An 8,236-nucleotide genomic window follows, 5' to 3' on the forward strand; every position below is an offset into this window, starting at 1 on the left:
TAAAAAGAAATAAATTCATGAGAGGAAAGTCGTGGTTTTTAAACAAAAAAGACATAATATTAAAAGTTGTAATATTGTAAACAGCAAAGATAATTGTACAAGAAAAGAAGTTTCAATATTTTAATTTTATTCACAATTTGAACATTGTGACAACCTTTTTTCTTTCGTGAATATACATATAGTATATGTAATGTTTGTGTGATATTTTCACAATAAAATGGTTAGAATATTATGAAAAATAAAGTTGATAAAATAAGTCCTCTGTTGAATAAAATAACATTTGATTTTTCAAATGAAATTAACATTAAAAGTTATGATATTATGACATGAATAATTTTAAGGTGTGATCTTTCAGAAAAAAAAGTAACTTTCAAAGAAAAGGTCTTAAATTTGCAAGGAAAAAAATTTATTTTGATATATTATTGTTGGAACTTTCTTTGAACTAACATTGTTATGTTTCCAGTATTCAGTTGTCCAGTTTCTAAAGGAAAAGTTTAAATATTTCACATGAGCAAGTGATACACAGCTGAGTGAAAGAGAATGAAAACAGTTTGTATGGAAAGTCATAAAATTCTACACAATGAATTTAATCTAAATAATCCAGCCATTCAACCTGTGTTTGTTCATTCAGATTATTGGTGGAATATGACTTTAACCGGATAGTTCTCAGGCAGAATGAGGCTCAACAGGTCCAGTGACAGTGAAGGCACCTGGTCTACACCTGTGTAGTACAGTTACATTGATGATGGAGGATGCTGAGACACCATGAAGCTGATCGACAGGTAACCAGAGCATGTGAGCGGAGCTGTTCAGGAGCGAGCAGGAAGCGTGAGTGGAAGGACCTTGGCCAGAGCGCAGAGCGTTTTTTTATTTATTTTTTTAAAAGCTGGCGCATCCCCTTATCTTTTGCTCCTTCACGCTCCAATTTTGGTCCAGTACCACTCACACCATGCATGTCTCAGCATGTCTCACCCAGAATGCATCTGTGTATAATTAATTGCTCAGCCACCCACACTGTTTTCTGTCAGAAATTGGATGTTACCATCTGGACCATGGAGTTTACAAAGTACTTCAAAAAGGATGCTGAGAGGTCATACAAGTGTATTATTCCTGTGAGACGGATGACAATAATGTGGAAGACTCATTCTGGAATCTAAAAAGACACATTTCTCGGAAACATGACAGTATACTTTGCGACCATGTTGCAAAGCAATCAAAAGGTGAGCCAAGTTATGGCCAAAATTTTAATGAGTAAATTAATATAGCCTATAACCCAATATAACCTTGTTTACCTTATTTAATTTAATTTGGACCGGCTGTGTATTTGCATTTTACAGAGCGAGAGGCACAGCAGCAGTTCCAACAGAAAAATAGTGAGGAATTCAAAAGTTTCTTCACTGTGCGCAGAGGCCCAACCGTCACAGGCAAGAGGAAACGGGAACTAGATCAAGCATTTTTTTACAATGATCTACATGGACTACGAGCGTTTAGTAAAGCAGAACACGGGGATGAGACACTTTGCCTATGCAGCCCAACCAGGCTACATGCCCCCCTGCTACAACACTGTCCAGGATACGCTAATGCTGCATGCGCTGGAAGATATGGAAACCAAGCTGCGAGACCTGCTGCAAAAGGCTGTTGGGTTTGTCCTGTCAGCTGACATTTGGACAAGTAGAAGAGGGCACAGCTTTCTACGGATTCATTGATGGGGCCTTCCGTGAGCGCACAGTTTTGTTAGGCTGTGAGCACTTACAGGAGCACCATGTGGCAGAGAACATTGTGCGTTCCAAAAAGACCCATTATGGCAAAGCAAACTCAAGTCTAACGTTTCCAAAATCACCCTAAGTGAAGTGCGTCAGTTGATGCACCTCGTCAATGTGTTGGTACCGCTAGCGGACCTCACAGACAAAATGCAGAAAGAGCAGGGAAACCTGGGGATGATCCTTCCTGCTGTCACGGAAATCAAATCATTGCTTAGCCGTGATGCTGCCCTTCTAATGGGTATCGCTGCCTTTGCAGAAACACTGGCCAACAACGTGTAATTCGCTACACAAGAAGAAGAACACATCATTTTAGCATCAGTGTTAGATCCTCGTTTCAAGACCGAGTGGATAATGTGAGACAATTCTGTGCTCAACAGGCTCGGAGAGATCTGTGACCTCCTTGTTGACGAAGCTGCACTCAAAAAAGATAAAATGTTGGATTTACTTAAACATGTTGTTAGCCCCAATTCTTTTGTTGAAAGCCCAAGAACAGTCCAGGCAGTTCACAGCCGAAGTATTTATTGAGGTCACAGGTGACGTATGGTAGCACTGGTCTCAGACTGACAGAGCTCCCGCAGGATCTCCATCAGAATTAGCCCAGTTTTCAGACAAAGTTCACATTTATCTTGTTGGGTTTGACCAAACCTCATACAATAAACTGACATATGTTACAGAATGTAATTGGCCAGTTTCCAAGAAGTGGACATACCATGCTTTGTTCATATCTTGTTCCTTGACATATAAATAGACAACCTGTTTGTGTATGTGTGTGTTGTCTTGAGGCATGGATCTAATGCAACAGGTGTCATAAACAGACAAAAGAGGAGACAAAAAGTGCCATCAGAAGACAAGAGTGTCATCTGCCTCTTGTTATCAGAACTGGCTTTCATCAGTCATGTTATCTTTACAACTCTGAGCTGTGGAGGACATTCACTAAGATTACACAAGTGCAATACAAGATCACAGGATGAGAATACATAAAATCACTTGAAAAGACCAAATCGTTGCAATTTTATGTCAAGAGGTTCCACGAAACTGGGTTAAGTAACTCTTGCAATACTTGATTTATTAATATGGACTCATATACACTGTCACGAGAGAGTTCAGCTTTGTGCCGACCACTGAGGCGGCCTGCCTGATCAGTTGGTCCAGCCTGGATGTGTCCTTCTCGGATGTGCTGGCCCCCCAGCACACTACCATGTAGAAGAGGACACTGGCACCCACAGACCGGTAGAACATCAACAGGAGTTTGTTGCAGATGTGAAATGACTGCAGCCTCTTTAGTATAATTTTTTTCTAACAGACGTGAAGAATTAAGTATAACACTGTAACTAATGGTAGACAATAGTGGCAGCTCTGTAGAGCTTGATATGATAGTAGAAATTGATCGCTGGATTGCTTGAGTAAAGAAGGAGCACATAAAAGGTCAAGACGACATGGTGCAAAGATAAGCAGAGAGGTTGCTGTGCAGTGATGATGCTGTGCAACAATGACACCGTGCAGCTGGGATTATGAGGGCAGGGCACCTGTATCATGAATCTTTGGGGCTTTCCATGGCCTTGCAGGTGTTTCTGCAGCTGTTTTAGACAGTCCTGACCAGTTTCTGACCAGGGTTGTTGTGACCTAATATAACCCTACATGTCCTTACATAGCCGTATTTAATCCATGTTTGGATTATTATGATAATAAACTGTAATTTGTTATTTTTAAAAATGGAGCCCATGAAAATTCAAAACTAATGGTGTAAACTTAGAGGAATAGAGAGGAGAAGAGAGAAGACAGCAGCCAAGAAATACCTAATGGTGTAAAAAATAGAAGAGCCTTAGAAAAAAGAAAAGATGCCCCAAGGGTGGGGAATACCTTGAGCAGAACTGTATAAAAGACGGAGCACTGACCATTGTGAGCAGAGACTTCTTCAGATTTACACCCAGTGTGTTTCTGGATGTCTGTCCCTTTGTTGTCGCAGCAATAAAGTGTTTGCTTCTTGGACTCTGACTCCTGCAGATCCTTTTTGAGCACTTTTTCTCAGACAGCTGAGTTTGACTGTCTCTGGCCTGTTGTGGATTGTACTTTCGGCCTTCACTTTCCACGACACCTCGTCAGGAAGTATAGCCTGCTCTGTCCTTTCCTGTACAGGTGGTTGGGTGTATGTTGTCCAGTCCAGTTTGCTGTCCAGCCACAGCCCAAGGTACTTGTAGGAGTCCACAGCCTCCACCTGAACTCCCTCTACCAGAACTAGATGTGGTCTGGGTCTGGACTTCCCACAGTCAATGACCAGGGACCTCATTTATAAAACTTTGCGTAGAATCCATACTAAAAGTGTGCATACGCCCAAAAGCTGAAAATGGCGTACGCCAAAAAATATTCAGATTTATAAAACCGTGCATACTCACACCTGCACGCAATTTTCCCTTTATAAATCACACTCCACCTGGAAGATTGCGCAGGTGGATTCACCTTACATCCCGCCCCTGACACACCTACATTTTACGATGAATGGTCAATGCAAAGTACCTCATGAATGCCTGCTGATCAATGGCATTTTACGTTCGATCATGGCAGAGAAACGAAAAAGAAATTTTACGGAGACTGAAATCGAGGTGCTTGTGGGTGAGGTGGAGGGCAGAAAGGATATTTCTGGTGGATGTTTGGTGGTCACAGTAATGGCATCACGAATAAAATTAAAAAAAAAAAAAAAAAAGAGTGGCAGCACGTCGTCACCGCAGTGAATAGTTCCAGTGCTACAGAGCGATCTGTGGCAGAAATTAAAAAGAAGTGGTCGGATGTGAAGGTGGAGGCCAAGAAGAAAGTGGCATGGCACCGTCGAAGCGCATCTGCTACTGGTGGGGGCAAGGGCGCACCCCGAGCCCACACCGCTGGACACCAAGATAGCCTCGATCCTTGGTACTATGGTGGGACTATTTAACACTGGGCCCAGTTCAGCACATAGATCAAAGAGCACCGCTCTAGGGAATCTAAATCGGCTTATTAGCCAGTCATCATCACGGGCCAGGAAATCTCCGTGGTCTCTAAAACTTCTCTCCATCCTGATCTACCAGCAGTGCTAGCGCATCCATTGTGCAGCATTGCGCACGAGTGTCACCACACTATTTATATGCTTGCTCAGCAAATTGAATTATTGTTACACACCTTGTCACATTTAATACTAATCCATCAGTGCCATCCACCGCTCTGTATCATTTGAAGATGGAAGTATGATATATGAAAATTGTGCATACAGTAGTAGGCCTAACAGCTCACTAAAGGAACACATCTATGACACTGCAGACTTGGGTGTTTATGATTACGCGGGTCTATAAGTCTGATATGTGATGACATTAAATGTATGAGATCAATCTGGCTTCAATTCACCACCTCACCATCTGCACCGCCAATTCCCCCTGTCTCCAAAATGTTCGTACACAAGCATAAAAGTTGGCGCACCGGTGCGCACATTCTCACGCTAAGTTTATTTTTATAAATCACAACCTTTGCGTAGGAAGTTGCATACGCAACTTTCAAGCCCGGTTTTGTGTGTAAGCAAGTTTTATAAATGAGGCCCCTGTTGCTTTGTCTTTGTGGTGTTGAGTTGTAGATTGTTTGTGTGGCTCCAGGCAGTAAAGTCCCTCACCAGGCTCCTATACTCCTCTTCTCTTTTGTCCCTGATGCATCCCACGATGGATGTGTTATCGGCAAACTTCTGATTGTGACACAGCTCAGAGTTGTAGCAGAAGTCTGATGTGTACAGGGTGAAGAGAAGAGGGGCAAGCACCGTGCCCTGGGGGGCTCCAGTGCTGCTGGATCACAGTGTCAGACGTGATGTCCTTCAGTCTGACATACTGTGGCCTGCTTGCAAAAGAACAGTGCATGTGCAAGTAAATGTCAACAAAACCACATTTCTCAGAAAACACATAGCCTCCTCCTCATCACTTTCCTCAACATTAAGCATCTCTCATAAACATGCATGTAAAACAACAGTCAAACAACAGCGTTTTTTGGAGTGAACGATTGGGCGTCTCCTGCCTGAGAGCCAGAGCGGGAGCCACATTGTTTTTTTTTTTTTCTCTCTACCTTTTTTCTGTTCAAGCCACACGTGATTGGTCAGCTACATGATGTGTGGTGGCTTCCATAGACATATACAATGCGTCTACGTGGATATGTCTATGGTGGCTTCTGTGTGTACGCACTGAGCAGGAGGGGGAGGGGCGGGGGTTAGACACAGACACGGTGCGCGTGCACACCCGTTTCGTTCGCAACCAACACATTGCTGCTAGGCAAGCACTGAAAGGGTGTTCTCTACTGCTGGTCTGCTGTCAAGCAGAGGGGAACCCTCTGGGCCTTCAAGGTATTCAGTGAAGGCCTAATAAAAAATATTGAAAGAATTTTTGTACTCCTAAATAATTATTTTATTTTGTTTTGTTTTTATTTATTTATTTTACTCACTGAAATCATAGCAATGAGTTCTATATTATTTTTATAAACTTGTCCTGGAAAACAGTGGGTTAATATAACAAAATGGAAAATGGACCAATCACAATTTTCCTTTCAATGGTATCTGGGTAAATCAGTGACACCTTCTGGTAGGCAGGGCCTTCAGTAACTGCAACGAATGCCTGTGTAACTCAAGCGAATGTGGACACAATTTGACAATGACAGCTGTCTTAGCCAATCATATTTTGTTAAGTTGTGGGCGGGATAATTTCCTATCATCTTCCGGGCATTCGCGAATACTTAATGGATAAGCGCCTAGTTGTAGTTGTGAGTGAGTGAGTGAGTAGCTGCGTTTCCATTACAGTTGTTCGCAAAATAAAAGCGATATTTCGACAAAGTTCAAGTGCTACTTGCAGGTGTTTCCATTGAACGGTGTTTTGCGAACTAACCGAAATTCTCGTAAATTCTCGGCCGTCCCGTGAGACTGGAAGATGGCCGAAAGCGTTATGCGTCTCGGTACACTGATCTCAGGAGCCGCTACAGCTGTTGCTGTGTGGCTGTTGCGAAGCCCTTACGTGTGGCAGCGGCCACGAATAAGGGATTTCTGGGAGAAGATTGTAAATGAGGAATTCACAGACGAACTGTGGATACAACATTTTCGGATGACCCGGGCCACGTTCAATGAGCTTTGCGATGTTCTTGAACCTCTTGTGGCACCAGATGCGACATGTAAATGCGAAAAAAGTGTTTCCATTACACTTTTGTGATACACTTTTATATCGACACGTCTGAAAAACCACCTCATGAGAGCGTAAAAATGTTTTTGCGATATTTGAGAGGATTTTCGAAATATAGGTGTTTCCATTACCAGTATTTTATTGCGATATTTAGGTTTTGCGCATTTCTAGGGGTAATGGAAACACAGCTAATGAGGAGAAAAGAGAAGATCGAGTTGGTAGAATGTGAAGAGAAATGGCGGAAATTACTGGAGAAGACTGTGTGGTTGCTGGATTAATTGAAACTCCGTTTTCAAGGCTGTGTTTTCAAGAAAAACGTGAAATTATCCAAAAAGGTCAACCATCACCCAGTTTGCCAGGATTAGTGCAAGCTAGCAAGAGTGCAAAGGCTGAGAGAGAAGGGGAGGAGAGAGAGAGGGAGAGAGCGCAGCGGTCCGCCGGCGCACCGAGCATCAGCCTGTGAGATGAAAGCAGTTACTATTGCACGTTAATATGTATAATAGCAAACATGCAAACACATTTATTGAGCACAAAATAAATTTATGTTCGCTAAAATTAATTTATTTTTGGCTTGAGTTTAATTTCTTTTCAAAATATCATTTATGTGCTTGCAAAATATATTTTTCTGTGCTCAAAATCTGACGTTACTCCCTCAGGATAAAGACACAAATATTTATTTTTTTGTTTGTAGGCTTGGTTGAACTGAGAGTTTGTGCTCATGAGACAGTACACACAATGTTCACTGTTTAAAATGAATGGCCTGTGTACTGTAGGAGTCAAGTCAGTTTTTGTCATTATCATGTTGATTTGTGACATTTACAGTATCTGGCTGAGTAGAGGTCTGTGTGTGTGAGAGAGAGAGAGAGTGAGAGGAAGAGATGGGCCAGTTCATGTGTGCCTCTGTGTATGATGTGGCTCTTTGCGGTAACACAGTAAAAACTGTGGCTCTTTGTCTCTGACTGGTTGGCCACTCCTGCTCTACATCATTGCTTCACCTGCCATGATGAGGAAACAGAATTGTCTTTGTTAACTGCTTCATGGGCACAAGTTGCTGGTGTTGACTTTGTTGGTCTCATTGTGAGCATAGTGATTGATTTTAAGTTGATTTTTTTATATCTTAATTTTTTTTAATTGTTTGAAGTTATGTTAGGTATTGCAGTGTTCAGGCACATGATAAATTTGTAATCCTGCAAAACTATCAATATACTGAACTTCCATGTCACATGATTCTGGCTATTGTTTTTTATTTCTTTGTTTGATTGTTTATTGCCACATGTGGTCCCATGGTCCTACTGAAGGCCCAGT

This window comes from Chaetodon trifascialis, chromosome 10 (genome assembly GCF_039877785.1).
Source record: "Chaetodon trifascialis isolate fChaTrf1 chromosome 10, fChaTrf1.hap1, whole genome shotgun sequence".
NCBI classification, from domain to species: Eukaryota; Metazoa; Chordata; class Actinopteri; order Chaetodontiformes; family Chaetodontidae; genus Chaetodon; species Chaetodon trifascialis.